Source organism: Bos indicus, chromosome 27 (genome assembly GCF_029378745.1).
Source record: "Bos indicus isolate NIAB-ARS_2022 breed Sahiwal x Tharparkar chromosome 27, NIAB-ARS_B.indTharparkar_mat_pri_1.0, whole genome shotgun sequence".
Classification (NCBI taxonomy): domain Eukaryota; kingdom Metazoa; phylum Chordata; class Mammalia; order Artiodactyla; family Bovidae; genus Bos; species Bos indicus.
This window is the reverse complement of record NC_091786.1, coordinates 1,458,052-1,482,559: the sequence shown is the minus strand read 5'-3', so window position 1 is coordinate 1,482,559 and position 24,508 is coordinate 1,458,052.

Genomic DNA, 24,508 nt, shown 5'->3' with positions numbered 1-24,508 from the left:
TACTTAAAATTTGCCAAGAGTATATCTTAAGTGTTTTCATTTAAAAAAAAATACTAACATTGGTGAAGTAAGAGTGTTTATTGGCTTGACTGTGGCAATAATCTCACATTATCTATGTATATCAAATTGTCGTGATATACACCTTGCTGCTGCTAAGTCACTTCAGTCATGTCCGACTCTGTGTGACCCCATAGATGGCAGCCCACCAGGCTCACCTGTCCCTGGGATTCTCCAGGCAAGAACACTGGAGTGGGTTGCCATTTCCTTCTCCAATGCATGAAATTGAAAAGTGAAAGTGAAGTCACTCAGTCGTGTCCGACCCTCAGCAACCCCATGGACTGCAGCCCACCAGGCTCCTCCGTCCATGGGATTTTCCAGGCAAGAGTACTGGAGTGGGGTGCCATTGCCTTGCAATTTTACTGGTCAATTATATCTCAATAAAGTTGGGGGAAAGTTGTCTACAAAGAGACATCTATAAGAATAACTTTGCTAATTTTATGGTTAATTGCAACAAAGAGAAAACATTTTGCTCTGCTAAACCATTTAATACTAATTTCTAAATCATCATCCCTTAGGGACATGTTTTTTACCCTTCTGTGTCTGAGTTATATATGTGGATAGGATACTTAATTCTGACTGAAGGAATGTTATGTAGTGTCCTTGGAAAGTCAAGCTATCTAGGAAAATTATAGCCAAGAACATCATCTACTCAGAAATTTATTTAATGGAACACTAAAAATTACTTTTAGTGCAAATATGAGTTAATATTTCTTTTAGCGAAAATTGTACGTATTTTATGTTACAGAAGGAAATGTGCTCTGTTGAAGCGTCTACCAGTACAGCAATGACAAGAACCAGAAGCTATGGACACAGCAGTTGGGTAACGCATGGTGAGTAGAGAGACTGTGCTACCCAGGGAGGCACAGGGACCTTGACACATGGAGAGGAACACCACGTGCTCAGTGCCTGTCCCTCAAACCCCAGGTGATGGTACCAGGGGGAGGGGCCTCTGGGAGGTGACGGTTTGGGGGCATGAGGTCATGAGGGTGGAGCCCCGGGACGGGGGTGGTGCCCTAATGAGAAGAGGCAGAGACCCGGGCACTCCGTCCGCCCCTCCTGTAGGGGCCCAGCGAGAGAGCCTCGCCGACCCCACTGGCACTCTCGTCCTGGACTTCCAGACTCCAGAGCCCTGAGAAGTGAGCTTCTGTTGCATAAGTCTCCGTCTGGGCATTCTGTTTCGGCTGCCGAGCAGAGTGATGCGTCGCGTTTAAGACAGAAGGTGCCAGATCAAGTTCCGATAGTCCCCAGAAGGAGTTTGTCTCCGCGGCGTGTTGTAAAGGTGCCTAGAGAGGTGGTGCCGGCTTGGGCAGACAAGCTGGATGCTGGCTGGAGGCCCTTGGCCGCTGGATACCGGATCTCAGTTCACAGGCTGAGTGCGCGTTCAGGCGCGAGACCCCGCCTTCCCACAAGTGGCCCGTGCGGGGCAGTGCTGGCAGGTTATGTGTTTCCTGATGTTCTCTGGCTGCTTGAGCCCTTGCTCACTGTAGGTGTCTTTTCTGAAACTAGATGTCTGGGACAACTTGAGCTATAGCCTTCGCATACTCTCTGCTTTTGTTCTAGTTGCTACTTGATGGAAGTTGTCTGCATAAAAACGTATTTTCTCTCATGTGAGAAAAGCACAGTAATTACATGTTAAATGAGGTCTTTTAAATACAGGAGCTTGGGAGAAGCAACTGACAATGGAGTAGTGTTTCAGAAAATTGTGTTCTCCTTTTTCTTTCTATAAATGGCACTGCGTGTTTTAAGTACTTAGGAAGCATATCTGATTTCATATGTGATATAATATCTGGGCTAAGTTTTTGAAGGAAGGCTTAATTGTGCTGTCCTACCATATCTGTTCTAAGACTGAGTTTGGGTCATTGGTCACTGGTAGCGGTAAACTGAGAGCTATTCTTAAGGTAGAAATAGACCTATATATCAGAAGTGAAGTTTTTGTCACTCCAACCAGAAGGGAATTTGGAATTAAATCCGAGTATTAAGTGATTTATTTACCGGGACCCATCATGTTACTATCAAGATTACATACCGCATAATGCGAGAGCAGCGCGCCTTCACCTCGGCAGCCAGAGGCTTAGCGGCAGCGTCTCCGGGGTCAGCATGAGTTATTGGAGGACAGACGTCACGTTCCAAGTGTCAGTTTGAAAGATTTAATAATAAACTGAGAGCTTAGCAGAGGAAGGAGCAAAATAATACTGACTGAAGGGACAAAGAAGAACCGTACTTGACTTTTGAGAATCCACTTATTTAAGGGGGAATTGAGCAATAAGTCTGATTAACAAACCTCGCATTCTCTCGGTGAGAGGAGTGCTGGACGCTGGGGCCGTGGGGCCCTGAGACCCCAGCACTGTTCACAGGACGAAGTCTCGGTGGGTTTCAGACCTGTGGGCGGTCGCAACGCCCTGAACAAAGCACAGAGACTCCATTTCACTTGCATTCAGGCTACAAATTGCTTTAAAATTTTTTGAATGTAGAATCCCAAAGAAACCTTTGCTCTAATACGCTGAGTAAGAGGGCACTTCCGTGTCCTCCTCTAAGTAAGTAACACTGAGCGATTGTTACATCCTCCCCAGTAGCCTGATTCCATCGACTTCCTCGACAGTAAAGGTCAGTGTGTCTGACGCTCGGTCTGTAACAGGCATGCGTGTCCCAGCGCCTCACATGCGATGTTCAGCGACAGGGTCACAGGGAGGAGCAGGTGGGGAGGTTGACAAGGGCTCGTTCAGGCTCTGCCAGCCACTGTCACTGGCACCTCGATTCTGCCGGGGCATCCAGGCCCCGCGCTGCCGGAGGCTACACGGGAAATTAGCACCACACCTTGACTCGGATGGTCCGTAAGTAGCATCTGCAACCACGGCTTCTTTCACAACACCGCTTTGTTGTTTATTAAGTGTCAGAGCCAGAGCTAAAGCTGACAATAAACGCAGTATTGGTAAACCAGGTCACCACCCCAACACCTAACAAATTCCATTGCTTATTGTGAAATAAGAATGATGGCTGATTCAAATAGAATCTGCTCCTGAAATAAATGAGGTTTAGTTAAAAAAAAAAAAAATTGAATAGGTTTCTTGGCAAACGTTGACTTAAAAGTGCAGTATTACAAAAAGCCTCTTGGATTGAATTTGATTTTTCTGCTTTATATGGAAATTTGCGTTACTTTATATGAATATTTCAAGGCAGGCTTCTTAAAATATTAAATTTTACTTCATAAAAAGCGAAGAAAATAGGAAAAGACCATGAGTCATTTTGCTTAGTCCTCTCCTCTAGTTTAGGAAGAATCACATGAAATAGGTTCTCTACAAAATAAACCCAATTTATTCAAATCAGGCCGTAACAGACCTAGATCAGCCAGCTACTCAAATATTTTTAAAGATCCACTTCACTCTCTGTGGTTGGGGGTTGGTCTTGAGTAGTTGAGTAACTGAAGTAGTGACAGGAGGGAGGGGAGGGTGCCAGGGTTGGGGGTTGGTCCCCCCAGGAGCTCCAGGAGAAATAAGCGAAGGGCGTGGTGTGCCTGCTGGACTTCAGATCAAGTGCCCTTCAGCGGGAGATTCTAAATCTCTCAGAACAGCTGGCAACCAGCTGAGATTAGTACAGACAGTCTGTGGAAAAGAGAGAAACGTGAAAATCCAAGATTCTCAGACACACATTCCCCTGTCCCAGGTTCCCTGTTACGTCTCGGTGCCTATTCTGGAGAAGGAAATGGCACCCCACTCCAGTACTCTTGCCTGGAAAACCCCATGGACAGAGAGAGGAGCCTGGGAGGCTGCAGTCCATGGGGTCGCATAAGTTGGACACGACTGAGCGACTTCACTTTATTCTGTTCATTGTTTACGGTAGCCAAATTGCAGCTGACAATATCTAGAGTCTAGAATTCAGAATCACATTTTACAGGGCTCTAAACGTAGAAGACGGCTTCCAAACTGTCTCTCCACTGAAATGTGGGGCATCTGATGTCACCGGTACTTCATGTGGTCACAGTCAGTGTGGGTCAGATCATCAGTCAGTCAGGGCCAGAAGCTATGTTCTGTCCCTTTGCCAGGGCCCTGGGGCTCCTGTCCTGAGCACGTGGGGGGAAAGCAAGGAAACAGGGCTTAGGAGACAAAGCAGCAAGGGGAGCTGGGGAAGCAGGGATGGGAAATCTGAACAAACGGTTGGCTGTTTTCCTGCCGAGTTGAGGTATAATCGACAAATAAAAATTGGATATGTTCAAAGTATACAACTTGGTGCTTTGATATATGAATACATTATGAAGTAATCACCACAGTCAATTTAAAATGATCAAACTCATTGAGCAGAGAGCAGAGTGGTGGTCGTGGGCGGTGGGGTAGGGAGGTGGAAATCCAGGATGTTGGTCCAAGGGTGCAGACCCTCAGGTGCTGGAGACGGGAGATGAGTGGGTTCTGGAGATGGGACCGACAGCCTGTGACAGGGCTGACAGCACTGTGCTGTACACTGGAAATGCTGAGTGTTCTCAGACAAACCTCAGCTGGCCTCTGGGCAGGTCCGCGAGGAATGGTGCGGCCAGCGCACATGCATGGCTTCAGACAGAGTCACAGGTGTGAAGTGCTGGGTGTGAGGCTTGCACCGCAGAGTGGACACAGGCTCCTCAAGCCGCTGGGGCTTCCTCACGTACGAGGTCTTTGTTTGCGTTTTAGAACATGTGGACTTGACTTTAGTTTCATGGAAAGCATCCTCAGACTTCTGGAGAAGGATGGTGAAAAGGTCCGAGAGGAGGGGAGGAAGATGTGAGAGGCTTCAGCCAGATGACAGGCTGGCAGGACGGTCAGTGGGAGGTGATCCCAGGATGACAGGAGGGGTCGTGGTGGGAGAGGAAGCCACTCAGAGTGAATCAGCAGGCTTTCGGTGCCGGCAGGGATCTTTGCTGCATCATACAGGATCTTCCGTGGTGGTGTGGGCTCTCTAGTTGCAGTGCGACAGCTGAGTTGCCCAGCAACACATAGGACTTAGTTCCCTGACCAGGGATCAAACCCGCACCCCCTGCATGTTGGAAGGCAGATTTTTAACCACCAGGGTATTCCCTAATTAAGATATTCTGCATTATCTTAATTTAGATAATTTAGAGATTAACATATTCTGCATTATCTTAATTGCTCCTCCAAAGTAGCATTGAATTGCTAGACTAGTGAATTCACACCTGAGGAAGGTAAGAACTCCAGTTTCCTGACTAAGGTCACAGAGCTGGAAAATTCTGAGCCAGGCCTGGACCCAGTTCTGGTGGTTGCAAATCCATGGCCTGTTCACACTGCACAATATTCTCTGATGTGGATGTGTGACTTGCTGGTGGTCAAACCAACGCAGGGAGGAGGGAAGGTGCTGGGAGGGAGAATCTTGTGAAAATGCCGTCTGAACAGCCATGTCCTATGGGACAGGAAATCGTCGGGATCAGAACCAGGTAAACGAACAAGGTAAGGTTAGGAAATCTTCAACGTGAAGTCCTCGAGGGCTGTGGATGTCCCAGATGTGGTTGGAAGGACCCGCCTGCCCAGGATATGCAGACGTTGTCATTATGTAAGCTGGTGACCCTGGGGGAGTAAAACATAGTGTGTGATTTAAACAGCACACCTGTCAGGACGGCCGGTGCCCAGGCCTGACGGCAGTGAATGCAGACAAGGAGGTGGAGCAGCGGGAGCACGTATTCCCTGCTGGTGCAGATGGAGAGTGCTCCCATCACTGTGCACGTCAGTGTGGTGGTTTCTTACAAAACTAAATGTACTCTCACCAGACCGTTCAGCAGTCATGCTCTTTGGTATTTACCCAAAGAAGTTGAGAACTTATGTCCACACAAAAACCTGCACAAGGGTGTTTTCAGAGCTTTATTCATTATTGCCCAAAGTTGGAAGGAACCCACTTGTCCTTTAGTAAGTGAATAGAAAAACAAACCGTGGTCCAGTCATACAATGGGCTAAAGTAGAAGAGCTGTCAAGTGAAAAGGCCCAGAGAAGCTTCAGTACATCCTGCCCAGTGTACAAAAACTAAATACTGTGTGATCCCAGCCATACGACCTTCTGGAAAAATCAAAACTGTAGACACAGTATAGAAATAAGTGGTTGCCAGGGGTGCCCTCAGTGAGAGGGCAGGTGAGGTGAGGAGGAGGAGTCCCGGGGGTTTTCAGGGCTGTGAAACCATCTGTGTGCTGCAGTAATGGTGAATGCATGTCCTGTTGTTATATTAAATACATTTGTCCAGGCCCATACGATGTATAACACAAGAGTGAACCCAGTGTACTTAATAATGTGTCAGCCATGACCAATAAATTTAACACCGTCATGCAAGATGTTCACAGGAGAGGTGACTGTGAGGGACGATGGAGGTGGTACGTGGGAACTCTGTTACTCTCTCCTCAATATTTTATATAAACTTCAAACTGCTATAAAAATCAGTCGATCATATTTTTTAATGTGTGTGGAGACAGTGGATGATGATACTTGGAAAACATCAGCAGTTAAGAACTGGCTGGAGGAGGAGGAGGTGATTTTTTTTTAAAGGAGAATAAACACTGAGCTGCTGAGCTGGCCATCACGCCCAACGTGTGCTCAGTGTTACTGCAGCTGTTTCACGGGTGACAGTCCTGGCAGTCCTCGCTCCTGTAAGATAGGGTGTTTCCAACACCGATTTACAACTGTACACAAGCAGATTTGCTTCTTACGCACACACATGTGCACACGCGCACACACACGCACATGCACACACGCACACATGCACACATATATGCACATGTGCGTGCGCATACACACATATACACACGTGCATGCACAGACACGCACGCACGCACACGGCATTTCCTGCTCATCCATCTCCATCCTCTGAGAGAGTCCTTCCTCACAGCCGCACAGCTCCCACACACTCCATCATCCTCCTGCCCCTGGAGGTGGGGGTCAGGACCACTCGATGCTGCCTGGGGACTTTCCAGAAGCTTCCACCACTGTCCCCGACCTCCTCAAACCACCCCCACCCTGCAGCCCCACCACCCACAACTCCTGTTCTCCTGCTGCTGGCTGCATCCTGTCTCTGTAATAACCACTGCCTCTGCAGCCTGTGTGCTTGGGGCTTATTTGTTGGTCATCTCCCTCATGACTGCCTTTTCTATTTTGTTTTGTTTTCAGAAAAATGCATAAGACAAAACTTACCAATGTAATGATAATCATGCTATTTTCTTGTCAAATTGATAGTGAATTATTTTTAATGAAATTTGAATTTAAAATTGAAATATAGGCATGTTGTGTACTACTGATAATAAAACTCCCCCCAAAGAAAATATCACATTTCATATGCATATATACACTCACTGAGCCATAAAATATTCCTAATGGAGGAACAAAATGGTGCAAGAGTAGATGAACATGGAGTACATGTCTCTCCACGGATACATCAGGAATACATCTTCAGACACAGAAGTGCTTGCAGAACACCAACTGACAGGAGTACCTGACCACCAGAAAAGAACATATAGAACCACGAAAAACTCAGGAAGATGAAAGAACTCGGGGGGGAAACAGGAGTGTTAGTAGGCCTGGACCTGCCCTCAGCAGGTGGGGGAACTGAAGCAGGGGGTCCCATCCCCACATCAGGGCAATTGTCTGGGTCAGAGGAGAAACATTTAAGGCTGAGAGTGAAACAGCTGATCTGGGGAAGCCTCAATGGGTTGAGAATCAGACAGCCCTTGCTGCAGCCATACATACCCTCGACAGGGATGCAGGTCCCCTAGAAGGCACAGCAGCTGGGAGCTGGAGTTTAGGGGTTGTGGAGCAATCCCAGGGTGAGGGCTGGTGTTGACTGCAGAGAGACTGATCTAGGGGAGGTGAGGGAGGAGATTATGGTGGGAAATGCCGGTGGAGGAAAGGCAGGCAGCCATGGAAGCAAGGCAGTACTTCTGAGTCACATGTAGCAGGTGGAGCCATCACCATAGCCTCTCTCCCCAGACATGACAGCATCAGCTGAACAATAGAGAGGCTGGCCCATCAAACGCCTGACGCACTGAACTACAGAGTAGGACCCCACCCAGGTGCCCTTTTAAGTACCTGATGCACCGATCTACAGAGTAGGACTCCAGCCAGCGAAGCCCCTCTATATGCCTGACAAGCAGAACAACAGAGAAGGACCCCAGGCAAGGGAGCCCTCTAAGTGCCTGAATGGGCAGAGCTAAGGAAAAGACTGGCCAAACAGGCTTTCTGATTACCAGCTACCAGAAGCTGAAAAAAAAGACTCTGAGAGGGCCATAACTTCTGTGGTGGAGTCAGTCCGTGTCCCTGCACCCTTGACACCATCAGGGTCCCCACGATCCAAGCAGCTGCGTCTCTTTCACGCTGAACCCTCACTGGGGTGGAGCTGCCACAGGGAAAAAAGTCTTGCATCTGTGCACATAGGGTTGCCTCCGCTGTGTTCAACTGTTTGTGACCCTGTGGACTGTGGCCTGCCAGGCTCCTCTGTCAGGGAGGGCAGTTCTCCAGGCAAGAACATCAGAGCGAATTGGCCCATACTGGTTGCCATACCCTTCTAGAGCGCTACATTTCCTTCTGCCCTAGCCGCCAACCCCCCTGAGTACCTGGTGCTGCCAGAGCTCCTGCAACCCAAGCAGCTGCACCACCTGCACACCTGACCCTCACAGGGGCAAACCCAAGTTCTCCAGAGCAGCCTCAGGAGCAAACCCAAGTGGATGCCCCATATGCAGAAGTGTGGTTCAATTTCAACCACAATTGAAACCTAGGGGCAGTGTGGCTAAGGAAGAAGACCCAAAACCTTCCCACCAGCTGTACAAGTTGCAGATTAAATCCACACGATCAACTAGGCAGACTCTGTGTCTATGGAATATGCATATAAGGCCATTGAGAGCTCCCACAAAACAAAATGCACCAGTTCTGATAGCTATGGACATTGGAGGCAAGAACACACAGGAGTAGGACCAGATTAGAGTCTGAGCTGCTCCCAAAGCAGGTCCAGAGACCAGCACAGTGTTGGAGGGCATCCTAGGGAGGTGAGGTGGACTGTGACTCCCAGCAAGGGAAAGGACTCTGACAGCAGTGACTCAAGAAAAACATTTATTATTCCTAAGTTCTGACTTGTTCTATGGTTCCTTTGGATTTTTTTTCTTTTTTTGTTCTTTCTTTGTTGTAGTTGTCGATTTTATTAGCACTGTGAAATCTAATTAAGCTTTTGTTTTTTTTTCAATCACACTTTTTATCACCGTTAAAAACCTATACCTCTATGTTGGCCTTTTGCAGTTCTGTGGAGTTTCCTTTTTCTTTTCCTTCTTCTTTTTTTTCTAATTTTTAATTTTTTAGACCTATTATTATTTTTTTCTACATTTGTTACTTTGCTTGCTTTTCTACTGTTCTTTTCCCCTTGCTTAAACTTTTATAAGTCTTCTTTATCTACCTCTATTTAACTTTGCATTTCTTTTCTTTCCTTATTTCCTTTCTTTCTTTTTCTCACCATATTTTTTAGTTTTGTTTTAATTGCTTTCTTCCCCAGTTGGCACCTTACTTTTGTTTGCCAGTTTGTGCTTTAGTTAGTTTTGTTCTTAACTGGTGGATCATTTTTGGTTTCCTCTGTGTGCTGGGTCAATCTATTGTACTTTATTTTTGTTGACTGTTTTGATTTTGCTTATGGGTGTATATGTATATGTGTATATTCCATTATTTTAATTATTATATGCCTGATTTTGTAACAGCCATTTGTCTGGGGTTTATCTTTTGTTTCTCATTTTTGGGTATTCATTTTAATCCCGTTTAATGCCATAACAAACCACCTGTGGAAGCTCCATTGCTGGCCAGAGATTAAGTCTTGAGCCTTTGGAGTGGGAGTGCTAACTCCAAGATACAAAATACCAGAGAACTCCTAAACATAGACAGTATCAAATAGTGGGAACTCCCACAAAGGAAACCACTTGAATACAACAAGACCCTGTATCACCCAACAGCCAGTAGTACCCTGTGCCAGCTGCCTCATCCAAACACCAAACAAGACGAAAATACAAACCCAATCATTGGCAGAGAGGATTATCACCTCACTCAGCCCTGCCCATCACAGGAAGAAAAAAAATTCAGCACAAATCTCACCCTACACGAAGCTTACACAAACCACTGCACCAATCTTAGGAGGGCAGAAACCAAAAGGAAAAGAAGAATTCAACCTTGAAGCCAGGGAAAGGGAGACCTCAAACACGATAAGTTTAAAAAAAAAAGAAAAGGCAGAGAAATACTGCACAAATGAAGGAACAAACTAGAAACACACACATCCAAATAAATAAAAAGGAAATAGGCAAACTGCCTGAAAAAGTATTCAGAATAATGATAGTAAAGATGATCAAAAATCTTGAAAGTAGAATGGAGAAAATGCAAGAATCAATTAACAAAGACGTAGAAGAATTAAAGAATAAACATACAGAGACAAACAAACACAATTACTGAAATTTAAAATGCTCTAGAAGGAATCTATGGCAGAATATCTGAAGCAGAAGAACAAATCAGTGAGCTGGAAGATAAAATGGTAGAAATAACTTCTGAAGAGCAGAATAAAGTAAAAAGAATGAAAAGAACTGAGATAGTCTCAGATACCTCTGGGACAATATTAAATGCACCAACATTCAAATTATATGGGTCCCAGAAGAAGGAGAGAAAAAGAAAGGACATGAGAAAATTTTTGAAGAGGTGAACTTCCAGATGTTCAGGCTGGTTTTAGAAAAGGCAGAGGAACCAGAGATCAAATTGCCAACATCCACTGGATCATCAAAAAAGCAAGAGAGTTCCAGAAAAATATCTATTTCTGCTTTATTGACTATGCCAAAGCCTTTGACTGTGTGGATCACAATAAACTGTGGAAAATTCTTCAAGAGATGGGAATACCAGACCACCTGACCTGCCTCTTGAGAAACCTGTATGCAGGTCAGGAAGCAACAGTTAGGACTGGACATGGAACAACAGACTGGTTCCAAATAGGAAAAGGAGTACGTCAAGGCTGTATATTATCACCCTGCTTATTTAACTTATATGCAGAGTACATCATGAGAAATGCTGGGCTGGAAGAAGCACAAGCTGGAATCAAGATTGCTGGGAGAAATATCAATAACCTCAGATATGCAGATGATACCACCCTTATGGCAGAAAGTGAAGAAGAACTAAAGAGTCTCTTGATAAAAGTGAAAATGGAGAGTGAAAAAGTTGGCTTAAAGCTCAACATTCAGAAAACTAAGATCATGGCATCCAGTCCCGTCACTTCATGGCAAATAGATGGGGAAACAGTGGAAACAGTGGCTGACTTTATTTTGGGGGGCTCCAAAATCACTGCAGATGGTGATTGCAGCCATGAAATTAAAAGACGCTTACTCTTTGGAAGGAAAGTTATGACCAACCTCGACAGCATATTAAAAAGCAGAGACATTACTTTGTCCACAAAGGTCCATTTGTCAAGGCTATGGTTTTTCCAGTGGTCATGTATGGATGTGAGAGTTGGACTGTGAAGAAAGCTGAACACCAAAAAATTGATCCTTTTGAACTGTGGTGTTGGAGAAGACTCTTGAGAGTCCCTTGGACTTGAAGGAGATCCAACCAGTCCATTCTAAAGGATATCAGTCCTGTTTGTTCATTGGTAGGACAGATGCTGAAGCTGAAACTCCAATACTTTGGCCACCTGATGTGAAGAGCTGACTCATTGGAAAAGACCCTGATGCTGGAAAAGATTGAGGACAGGAGGATAAGTTGATGACAGAGGATGAGATGGTTGGATGGCATCACCAACTCAATGGACATGGGTTTGGGTGGACTCTGGGAGTTGGTGATGGACAGGGAGGCCTGGTGTGCTGCAGTTCATGGGGTTGCAGAGTCAGAAACGACTGAGCGATTGAAGTGAACTGATAGTTGGAAACTTCCCCAACATGGAAAAAGAAATACTCAATGAAGTCCAAGAGGTGCAAAGAGTCCCATACAGGATAAACCAAAGGAGCAACACATCAAGACACATACTAATCAAACTATCAAAGATTAACCACAAAGAAAGAATATTAAAAGCAAGGGAGAAGCAGCAAGTAACATACAAGGGAAACCCCATAGAGTTTAACAGCTGATCTTTCAGCAGAAACTGCAGGCCAGAAGGGAATTGCAGGATATATTTAAAGTACTGAAAGGGGAAAATCTACAGTGAAGATTACTCTACCTGGCGAGGATCTCATTCAAAACTGATAGAGAAATCAAAAGGTTTTCAGACAAGCAAAAGTTAAGAGACTTCAGTACCACCAAACCAACTATATAACAAAAGTTAAAGGGACTTATGTAATCAGGAAATACGAGAAGAAAAGATCTACAAAAATAAACCCCAAATAATTAAGAAAATGGCTATAGGAACATATATATCAATAATATATATCAATAATTATAAATGAATTAAAGGCTCCAACCAAAACACACAGACTGGCTGAATGGATACAAAAACAAGACCCATATATATGCTGTCTACAAGAAACCCACTTCAGAAACCCAGTAAAGACACATATAGACGGAAAATGAGAGGATGGAAAAATATATTCCATGCAAATGGGAAGCAAAAGAAAGCTGGACTAGCAATTTTCATATTAGGCAAAATAGACCTTAAAATAAAGAATATTACAAGAGATAATGAAGAACACTACATAATGATCAAGGGGTCAATCCAGGAGGAAGACATAACAATTGCAAATATCTAGTCACCCAACATAGGAGCACCTCAAGACATAAGACAAACACTAAAGACATAAAAGGAGACATTGACAGTAACATAGTAATGGTAGGAGACTTTAACACCCCTCTCACACTGAAGGACAGATCATCAAAACAGAAAACTAATAAGGAAACACAAGTCTTAAATGACATATTAGATGAGATGGATCTCATTGATATCTTCAGGATGTTCCATCCAAATGCAGAAGAATACACCTTCTTCTCAAGTGCACATGGAACATTCTCCAAGATAGACCACATCTTGGGTCACATATTAAACCTTAGTAAATTTAAGAAAGTTGAAATTGTATCAAGCATCTTTTCTGACCACAATGCTATGAGACTAGATATCAGTTACAATAAAAAAAAAAAAAACTAAAAAACACAAACACATGGAGATTAAACAGTACGTTTCTAAATAATGAACAGGTTACTGAAGAAACAAAAAGGGAAATCAAAAAATTCCTAGAAACAAATGACAACGAAAACACAACAACCCAAAACCTATGGGATGCAGCAAATGCAGTCCTAAGACGGAAGTTTATAGCAACAATCCTACCTTAAGAAACAAGAGCAACATCAAATAGACAACATAACTTTACACCTAAAACAACTGGAAAAAGAAGAACCAAGAAAAAAAGTTAGCAGAAGGAAATAAATCATAAAGACCAGAGTAGAAATAATGAAAAATAAATGAAAGAAACAATAGTAAGATTAATAAAGCTAAAAGCTGGCTCTTTGAGAAGATAAACAAAATTGACAAACCTTTAGCCAGACTCATCAAGAAAAAGAGAAGACACAAATCAACAAAATTAGAAATGAAAAAGGAGAGGTTAAAACAGACAATGCAGAAATACAAAGAATTATAAGAGACTATTGTGAACAACTATATATGGCAATAAAACGGATAACCTGGAAGAAATGGACAGATTCATAGAAAAGTTCAATCTTCCAAGACTGAACCAGGAAGAAATAGCAATTATGAACAACCCAATTACAAGCACTGAAATCGAAACTGTGATCAAAAATCTCAAAAAACATAAGCCCAGGACAAGATGGCTTTACAGGTGAATTCAATCAAACACTTAGAGAAGAACTAATGCCTGTCCTTCTAAAACTGTTTCAAAAAATTTCAGAGGAAGGAATACTTTCAAACTCATTCTATGAGGCCACCATCACCCTGATACCAAAACCAGACAAAGACAACACAAAAAAAGAAAACTAGAGGCCAATATTACTGTTGAGAATAGATGCAAAAATCCTCAACAAAATTCTAGCACACAGAATTCAACAACACATTAAAAAGCTCATACACCATGATCAAGTTGGTTTTATTCCAGGGATGCAAGATATATGCAAATATATGCAAATCAATCAATGTGATACACCATATTAATAAACTGAAAGGTAAAAACCATATGATAATCTCAGTAGATGCAGAAAAAGCCTTTGACAAAATTCAGTACCCATTTATGATTAAAATTCTTCAAAAAATGGGCATCGAAGGAACCTACCTCAACAGAGTAAAGGCCATATATGATAAGCCCACAGTAAACATTATTCTCAGTGGTGAAAAACTACAAGCATTCCCCCTAAGATCAGGAACAAGACAAGGGTGTCCACTCTCACCACTGTTATTCAACATAGTTTTGGAAGTCCTCGCTATAGCAATCAGAGAAGAAAAAGAAATAAAAGGAATCCAGATTGGAAAAGAAGTAAAGCTCTCACTGTTTGCAGATCACACAATACTATACATAGAAAACTCTAAAGATACTATCAGAAAATTACTAGAGCAAATCAGTGAATTTAGCAAAGTTGCAGGATACAAAATCAATACACAGAAATCACTTACGTTCCTATATACTAACAGTGAAAAATTAGAAAAAGAAATTAAGGAATCAATCCAATTCACCATTGCAACAAAAAGAATAAAATATCTAGGAATAAACATACCTGAGGAGACAAAAGAACTGTATACAGAAAACTATAAGACACTGATGAAAGAAATCAAAGACAACATATACAGATGGAGTGATATCCCATGTTCCTGGGTAGGAAGAATCAATATTGTGAAAATGACTGTACTACCAAATGCAATCTACAGATTCTTTGTAAAACTAGAACAAAGTTCAAAACTAGAACAAAAAATTTCACAATTCATATGGAAACACAAAAGCTCCTGAATAGCCAAATCTGTCTTGAGAAAGAAGGGAGCTGGAGGAATCAACCTTCCTGACTTAAGGTTATACTACAAAGCTACAGTCATCAAGACAGTATTGTACTGGCACAAAAACAGAAATATAGGCCAATGGAACAAGATAGAAAGCCCAGAAATAAACCCACGCACCGATGGGTACCTTATTTCTGATGAAGGAGGCAAGAATATACAATGGGGTAAAGATAACCTCTTCAATAAGTGGTGCTGGGAAAACTGGACAGTAAGTCACAAAGAGAAAGATAAATATTGTATACTAAGGCATATATGTGGAATCTAGAAAGGTGGCATGGAGAATTTATTTGCAGGGAAGTAATGGAGAAACAGACATAGAGAACAGACTCATGGACACAGGCAGAGGGTAGGAGAGGGTGAGATGTATGGAGAGAGTAAATGGAAACTTACCATATGTAAAATATATAGCCAACAGGAATTTGCTGTATGTCCCAGGGAACTCAAACAGGGTCTCTGTACCAACCTAGAGGGGTGGGATGAGGAGGGAGATGGGAGGGAGGTTCAAGAGGGAGGGAACATATATTTACCTATGGCTGATTTATGTTGAGGTTTGACAGAAAACAACAGAACTCTGTAAAGCAATTATCCTTTAATTGAAAATTAAATAAATTTTTTTTCTTTTTTTTTAATTTTATTTTATTTTTAAACTTTACAATATTGTATTAGTTTTGCCAAATATCGAAATGAATCTGCCACAGGTATACCCGCGTTCCCCATCCTGAACCCTCCACCCTCCTCCCTCCCCTACCCTCCCTCTGGGTCGTCCCAGTGCACCAGCCCCAAGCATCCAGTACCGTGCATCGAACCTGGACTGGCGTCTCGCTTCATACATGATATTATACATGTTTCAATGCTATTCTCCCAAATCTCCCCACCCTCTCCCTCTCCCAGAGTCCATAAGACTGATCTATACATCAGTGTCTCTTTTGCTGTCTCGTACACAGGGTTATTGTTACCATCTTTCTAAATTCCATATATATGCGTTAGTATACTGTATTGGTGTTTTTCTTTCTGGCTTACTTCACTCTGTATAATAGGTTCCAGTTTCATCCACCTCATTAGAACTGATTCAAATGTATTCTTTTTAATGGCTGAGTAATACTCCATTGTGTATATGTACCACAGCTTTCTTATCCATTCATCTGCTGATGGGCATCTAGGTTGCTTCCATGTCCTGGCTATTATAAACAGTGCTGCGATGAACATTGGGGTACACGTGTCTCTTTCCCTTCTGGTTTCCTCAGTGTGTATGCCCAGCAGTGGGATTGCTGGATCATAAGGCAGTTCTATTTCCAGTTTTTAAAGGAATCTCCACACTGTTCTCCATAGTGGCTGTACTAGTTTGCATTTCCACCAACAGTGTAAGAGAGTTCCCTTTTCTCCACACCCTCTCCAGCATTTATTGCTTTTTCTCAAGCGCACATGGAACCTTCTCCAGGAAAGATCACATCCTGGGCCATAAATCTAGCCTTGGTAAATTCAAAAAAATAGAAATCATTCCAAGCATCTTTTCTGACCACAATGCAGTAAGATTAGATCTCAACTACAGGGGAAAAACTATTAAAAATTCCAACATATGGAGGATGAACAACACCCTGCTGAATAACCAACAAATCACAGAAGAAATCAAAAAAGAAATCAAAATTTGCATAGAAACTAATGAAAATGAAAACACAACAACTCAAAACCTGTGGGACACTTTAAAAGCAGTCCTAAGGGGAAAGTTCATAGCAATACAGGCATACCTCAAGAAACAAGAAAAAAGTCAAATAAATAACCTAACCCTACACCTAAAGCAACTAGAAAAGGAAGAAATGAAGAACCCCAGGGTTATTAGAAGGAAAGAAATCTTAAAAGTTAGGGCAGAAATAAATGCAAAAGAAACAAAAGAGACCATAGCAAAAACCAACAAAGCCAAAAGCTGGTTCTTTGAAAGGATAAATGAAATTGACAAACCATTAGCCAGAATCATCAAGAAACAAAGGGAGAAAAGTCAAATCAATAAAATTAGAAATGAAAATGGAGAGCTCACAACAGACAACACAGAAATACAAAGGATCTTAAGAGACTACTATCAACAATTATATGCCAATAAAATGGACAACGTGGAAGAAATGGACAAATTCTTAGAAAAGTACAACTTTCCAAAACTGGACCAGGAAGAAATAGAAAATCTTAACAGACCCATCACAAGCATGGAAATTGAAACTGTAATCAAAAATCTTCCAGCAAACAAAAGCCCAGGTCCAGACGGCTTCACAGCTGAATTCTACCAAAAATTTAGAGAAGAGCTAACACCTATCCTGCTCAAACTCTTCCAGAAAATTGCAGAGGGAGGTAAACTTCCAAACTCATTCTATGAGGCCACCATCACCCTAATACCAAAACCTGACAAAGATCCCACAAAAAAAAAGAAAACTACAGGCCAATATCACTGATGAACATAGATGCAAAAATCCTTAACAAAATTCTAGCAATCAGAATCCAACAACACATTAAAAAAATCATACACCATGACCAAGTGGGCTTTATCCCAGGGATGCAAGGATTCTTCAATATCCGCAAATCAATCAATGTTATACACCGCATTAACAAATTGAAAAATAAAAACCATATGATTATCTCAATAGATGCAGAGAAAGCCTTTGACAAAATTCAACATCCATTTATGATAAAAACTCTCCAGAAAGCAGGAATAGAAGGAACATACCTCAACATAATAAAAGCTATATATGACAAACCCACAGCAAACATTATCCTCAATGGTGAAAAATTGAAAGCATTTCCTCTAAAGTCAGGAACAAGACAAGGGTGCCCACTTTCACCATTACTATTCAACATAGTTTTGGAAGTTTTGGCCACAGCAATCAGAGCAGAAAAAGAAATAAAAGGAATCCAAATTGGAAAAGAAGAAGTAAAACTTTCACTGTTTGCAGATGACATGATCCTTTACATAGAAAACCCTAAATAAATTTTTTAAAAAATTAAAAAAGAAACAAAACAACCACACAAAAAAAGCACGTTCCATCACCATTCAGCAATCATACCCATTTTTCCTTCCCTCTAGCCTCTAATCTAGCTTGTTTCTATAAGTTTGCCTATACTGGGTATTTCACATAAACGGAATCATAAAATACTGTACGTGGAAAAAAAAATTCCTAATACCTGTGGGTGAATATTCAGGCCATGAGTCTGTGTGAGGTGAGAGACCACAGAATGTAACACTGGACCAGCTGGTTTTGGAGGCATGAGGTCTAGAGTTGAATTCACTTCAGTTCAGTTCAGTCGCTCAGTCATATCTGACTCTCTGCAACCCCATGAATCACAGCACGCCAGGCCTCCCTGTCCATCACCAACTCCCGGAGTTCACTCAGACTCACGTCCATCGAGTCGGTGATGCCATCCAGCCATCTCATCCTCTGTCGTCCCCTTCTCCTCCTGCCCCAAATTCCTCCCAGCATCAGAGTCTTTTCCAAGAGTTGAACTGCAGTTTCATTATTTACCAGCATATATAATCTTTCTGAGTGTGAGATGCCCACCTGAAAAAAGTGGATACTATCTTTACTGCCTATCTTATAATAACACAAAATTTTTTCAAAAGATAATGTATATAAATGTTTTTTGCAAATGATTCTATGGGAATCATATCATATTTACCAATCACTATATTTATTGGTGAATGAAGTACGTGTTCAAACTTTATTCAGTTTCTCTCTCCCTCACACTTAATTCTAACTTCTTTTAGTCATTTTATGCTGTCATCATGTAAGTGATTAAATCTTTCCCTGACTTTGAATAATATGATGAGTCATTTATACAAACGTTTGCAAGATTGATCACCGAGGTCGATCATAAATAATTTTGGGCTTACATTCCATTTGTCTAGTCATTATTTATGGACAATTTAAAACATCACAGGCCAATTTAGCATTTATTAAATGACCCACAGCCTTATCATTAACCTTGAATGAGAATGGTGTAACCTTTTCCATAGAAACATTAGGAATATCTGGACCCGTTGTTCTTATTTTATTATCTCATTAAGAAAGTTTGGGAAAATTCAGTTGCTTTAAAGCATCTTATAATTTTATTTTACAGTAGCATTAGGAGGGCATCACAGATTTATCGAAGAGACGGCGAATGAGACAAAGAAATGGAAAGATTATTTTTGAGGCCTTTGACCATTATAAAATCAGATGCGGAAAAAGTAGTCACGGAAAATCATCATTTAAACTTGTCTTTTAGAATGTGCCCTTCCCATGTGACTTCATAATTGCCTATTCCAACCAAATGACTACTTTGCTTAGGGCTGCAGAGCTAAGATGCTTTCAAAAGGGCCATATCAATCATCCACAGAATTGTCAACCAAATTCAGAATGCACAATCAGTATCATCAGTTTTGAAACCCAAAAGCATAACACAGCTTGAGTTTTAGGGGAAAAAATCCTCTAATATATAAGCTAATCTTTGAAATGAAATTCAAGTTCAGTGTATGAATACATTTGCACATGAATACACTCGGTGTTTTAGTTACATTTCCTGATTTCCACCTGCAAGCTACCGGAGACCTCTGTTTGGCAAGGCCAGTGTCTGCTGTCATGAGAAGCAGCCATTCTGAGCCGGACTGGCGTTTGCTGCAGCAGATAGCCTGTGGCCAGAAAGTGGTAGGAAAGAATAAGCCATGGTTTGCCACATAAAGGAAGGTTTCCTTTTTTGTGCACTTGAGGCAAATCCTTGCCTCTCATAAGCTTGGAATGAACACTCATGATGCTTTCCTGGACATGTTTTCCTCTCCAGTATGAATATATATTTTTTTAATCTGATTTAACCCCTACTCTGTTTTGTTCACAACTCCCATAGACTTCAAACATACCCCATATCTTCTTTTTCTTTACCCTTCACCATTGCCTCCCAGGGCCCCTGGTGATGCTTCTGTTGGAGCTGCCCCGCGGTTATCTCCTGGATCCCCGTGGTCCCCAGCTGCCCATCTCCGTGATGTTCGCTCCTGTCTCATAGGTGCAGCACCTCCCCTCCTTCCTCTGATGATGTTAGCTCTAGTTTCTGGTGTCGCCGTATTTCCTTGGAGTTCTGGTTTTAATTGTTCTGTATTTCTGTTACTCAGCGTCCTTTTTTGTGTCATAGGTGTCCGGTTACCCTCAGGGCTTGGTTTATGCTTAAGAATGAGACTTCATATCATATATTCACGTATATACGGAATCTAGAAAGATGGTACTGATGAGCCTATTTGGAGGGCAGCAATGGAGACGCAGATGTAGAGAACAGGCTTGTGAACATGGGAAAGGAGAGGCTGGGACGAGTTGAGAGAGTGGCATTGAAATGTATATGTTACCATATGTGAAATAGACAGCCAGTGGGAACTTGCTGTATTTCACAGGGGGCTCAGCTCAGCGCTCTGTGATGACCTAGAGGGGTGGGAGGGGGTGGGAGGTGGCAGGGAGATTCAAGAGGGAGGGGACATATGTATACCTATGGCTGATTCATGTTGATGTATGGCAGAAACCAACACAATATTGTAAAGTGATCATCCTTAAATTAAAAATAAAATTTTTTAAAAGAATGATACTTTATCCAAAGAAGATATACAGATGGCTAACAAACACATGAAAAGGTGCTCAGCATCACTCATTATCAGAGAAATGCAAATCAAAACCACAATGAGATACCATCTCACACTGGTCAGAATGGCTGCTATCAAAAAGTCTACAAACAATAAATGTTGGAGAGGGAGTGGAGAAAAGGGAACCTTCTTACACTGTTGGTGGGAATGAAAACTAGTACAGCCACTATGGAGAACAGTGTGGAGATTCCTTTAAGAACTGCAAATAGATCTGCCATATGGCCCAGTAATCCCACTGCTGGGCCCACACACCAAGGAAACCAGAATTGAAAGAGACACGTGTACCCCAGTGTTCATCGCAGCACTGTTTATAATAGCTGGGACATGGAAGCAACCTAGATGTCCATTGACAGATGAATGGATAAGAAAGCTGTGGTACATATACACAATGGAATATTACTCAGCTATTAAAAAGAATGCATTTGAATCAATTCTAATGAAGTGGATGAAACTGGAGCCTATTATACAGACTGAAGTAAGTCAAAAAGAAAAATACCAATATAGTATATTAACGCATATATATGGAATTTAGAAAGATGGTAACGACAACCCTATATGCAAGACAGCAAAAGGGATACAGATATAAAGAACAGACTTTTGGACTCTGTGGGAGAAGGTGAGGGTGGGATGATTTGAGAAAATAGCATTGAAACATATATATTCAGTTCAGTTCAGTTCAGTCGATCAGTCGAGTCCAACTCTTTGCGACCCCATGAAGGGCTGCTTGAGGGTGATTCCCGCCACAAAGGTTACAGACATTCAGCCAACCCGCCTGGTTCCCGTCTCTTGACCCCTGCCTCCTGCCACTGGCCTGCCTGGAGAGTCTGTTTTCATTTTGTTAGACCACTGTCTCTTGTGTGTGCCGCACGTGAAATGGAACATCGGGGGAGGCACCACCAGGCGGCATGAGGCACAGGTAAGGACTCGGGCTCTCTCTTCTCTCTCAGTCACTTACGACCACTTGTGTGGGGGTGGACAGCCCGGGGCCCCCAGCTGCGTGACTGGGAGTCTGGGTTCAGCAGGACCTGCTCACACCCCTCCATCCATTTCTAATCTTTTTGGGAACATGGAAACTGTGTTGTCTGCTCTTCTCCCTGTCTTGTTGCTGTTGTCATCATTACTATTTTTTTTTTTTTTGCATTTTTCAAACAAAAACGACTAAATGTGTAATTCAGTTGGCATGTCCTGAAATGTCAAATTTAGATTGATAAAGGGCATGATATCAAATTTTTGGTGGTAAGCGCACAACACACACACGCAGGCATAATGCCATCCTTTCCTTTCTACTTTTTCTATCCTTAAGACGTTCAGTTATTAATGGCAATATGTCACTTTTTTCTACCAAATCTTTTTTCAGTAATTTATATAAATAATGACATACTGTAGGTAACACAAGGTAAAACAAAAGAAAATTCTTACCAAGTAGATGGTCTGTAGTCAGTCCAAGGTCAGTAGTCAGGTTGATTTGCAGATTGCATTTCTAGGTGAGGCCAGTATACAGCTTCCCAAGGTCTTCAGGGTGGCATTCTGGAGCTAATGGGTCAAAATCCTTAGATGCTTAAGGCTTCATGAAGCTCAAGAAGAAATGAGGTTGGCAGCTGAGAAAAGCATCTTTACCATCGGAGGAGTAATAACTCTACAGTTTTGCAGTTGATGAGGGCACTGCTGAGAAGAAATGGTCTGATGGACAGAACTCATGCTGTTGCCAAACTGATGCATAAAATTCGCCATCACACTCTAAAAAGAGTTCTGTGCTGCTCCCACACGAGGGCATTTTGGGGGTGGGGGAGGTTCCCTTCCTTTGGAAGATGCAGAATATTATTTGTCATGACCACATGGACACTTAAGTCATATGAAGTCTCAGCATCTTCAAATCCAGCACTTGTTACGTAAAACATGCTCTAAGTCATTGTGTAGCAAGTAGAGTTCTTATTTTAATTTGATTCATGTGTCTCCATGCAAGTAGATAAACTTATTATTCTGTGATCCTTTCCCCCAGAGAGAGAAAGAAAGGAAGACAGAAGGACAAACACACAGCTAGGTAACGAGAGGCCAGGGCAGGACAGGGTCTTGTTCTGCGGCAGAGTCTCTGCTTTGAATCCCTGCAGACAACCCAGCTTCTAGCAGAGACTCTGAAGCTCACCTTCTACGTGGTCAAATCACATAATTTTTTCCTATCTTAGATCCCTAAGTGTAGAAAATAGCCTTCTTTCTTTTCTTGCCAAATTCCCCCAAATACATAGAGAAATCGTCTACCAACTTCAAAGATCCTGGAGTGAGATGGGAAGGGCCAACAATGAGATGGTAAGCGTCTTTGGGAATTCACATCCAAAATGTTGATTGACATCATCCGCACAGAGGAGAGGATTGTGTCCTTATTAAGGAGCAGCTTATTTTATGGTTCCTTGTCCAGTGTGAGGGAATTAGATTCTGACTTGCCTTTATATTGCCTATCAGTGAAACACATAAAAAAACTCCTTACTTAACCATACTTAGGAACGAATAGGATTTCGTTCCTTTGAAATTATATATTTGATTCTTAAAAATTTATGTATCTTCACTTGCACATTTTAGTAGATTGCTTTTTCGGTCGTATTTTATAGGTTTGTTGTTTCATGGTGGGAAAAGGATTATTGCTATTGGTGCTGAAACAGGAAGGACCCCTTTGCCATACATTTGAAGGGAATGCTATGGAATTGATATTTCTAGTTCAGTCTATTAAAATAAATTGCTATTTATCATCTGAGATTTCAAATTTACATTAATAGTTCATGTTATTTATGAAGTTTTTTGAGCTCTGTCTGGAGTGTGATTCAGTTGCGGGGCAGCAAATGGACAAAGGCCAGTCACCTTCAGCAATCAGGAGCCAGTGGGTCCCAGGCAAACCTGAGTCTGACTCCACATGGTTAGCGATGACGGTCCTTGTTTTTCTGATCAGTTATAAATGATATGACTTCTCCCTGCGATAGCTGTCTTCAATGGCCCCTTGGTTTTTCATCTTCAGTTAGAGGTAAACGTAGTGAGCAGCTGTTTTGAGAGGGACATGCTGCCCTTTCTTTGTACCAGTGGTCTGCAGGCACCACGTCCTGCTCAGGATGGCGCTTCTCAAGCAGTGATGTGCATGAAAATCTCACAGAGGCACCAACTTGGAGTCAGCGTGCCTGCAGTTGGCTGCCATTTCTGCATTTTTGTGCTCTGTTCGTGGCTACACAAACCAGAATAAAAATTCCACGAGCTTCCAGGACATCCGTATGTACTCCATATGTCAGAAACGTGTACGTCATGGATTAATGAGTGAACAGATCTGTGGAAAAGTGAACAGCTGTTACAGCTGCACGTGATTCTCCCTGTATGAGCAGGATCCAGTGGCCCAGCCCCAGGGCCATGAGGAGAATGAGGGGCTCCGGTGGCTGCAGAGCTGACAGTGCGGTGCCTACGGCTGACGAGTTTGTGATGACAACACCCCAGAGGTGCCCCGGGACCCGCTCCTACACCGGTGAAGAAAGTTACACAGAGCCCCCAAAGCAGCTCAGGATCCGAGTGGGTGGTCGTTGATTTAACCCATCCTGACTTGTTGATATGGCCTCAGTGCGTGTCCACTGAGATTTGAGGCTCCCCCAGCTCACATTGCACAAGCCCTGAAAGGAACAAGCACACAAGACCTCCATGCCTCTCCACGCAGCCTTGTGGTTCCATGGAGGCTGGGGCTCCCAAGTGCACCCAGATACAGTGAACACAGTCCCTGGGCTGTCAAGAGACTGTTTTGTAGGAAGAATGTGAGATTTTGCTTAGCACTTACATTCACTACAGACTTCAACTGTATTCCTTTTATGATTTTTTTCCAGACCAAAGCACTATAATAAACTGTTTCAG